Raw genomic sequence first — 388 nt, 5'->3', positions numbered from 1 at the left:
CAAGCCGTCTCCAGCCATTATTAGTCTCAAAGTGGGTTCCTCGTCATCGAGTAGGATATGTATGTGCGTGTGTCTTTGGAAATTAAATTTATTGTCGCAAAGAAAATGAGTTTCAAACACCCTTCATCATTAACTTGTGTCTCAAGCTATAAAGATATTCTAGTTAAGAGACCGAAACTGAAAAAAACCCGTAGATCGCCGGTAAAAATAATTTAATGACTAAAGGTAGAACAAGAGTAAAACATATTCTCATACTCGAGAACTCAACAAATATTTAGTATTTACTTTAAATGCATCTTTGAGTATGTAGTTTAAAAAGTCAGTTATACGCCTCATTCTATAGTTACTTAGTTTGGTGTAATGATTTGCAAGCCGTACACACACACAC

The sequence above is a fragment of the Limulus polyphemus genome, unplaced genomic scaffold (assembly GCF_000517525.1).
Source record: "Limulus polyphemus unplaced genomic scaffold, Limulus_polyphemus-2.1.2 Scaffold857, whole genome shotgun sequence".
NCBI classification, from domain to species: domain Eukaryota; kingdom Metazoa; phylum Arthropoda; class Merostomata; order Xiphosura; family Limulidae; genus Limulus; species Limulus polyphemus.
The sequence above is the reverse complement of the archived record's forward strand: the minus strand, read 5'-3'. Positions refer to the sequence as shown.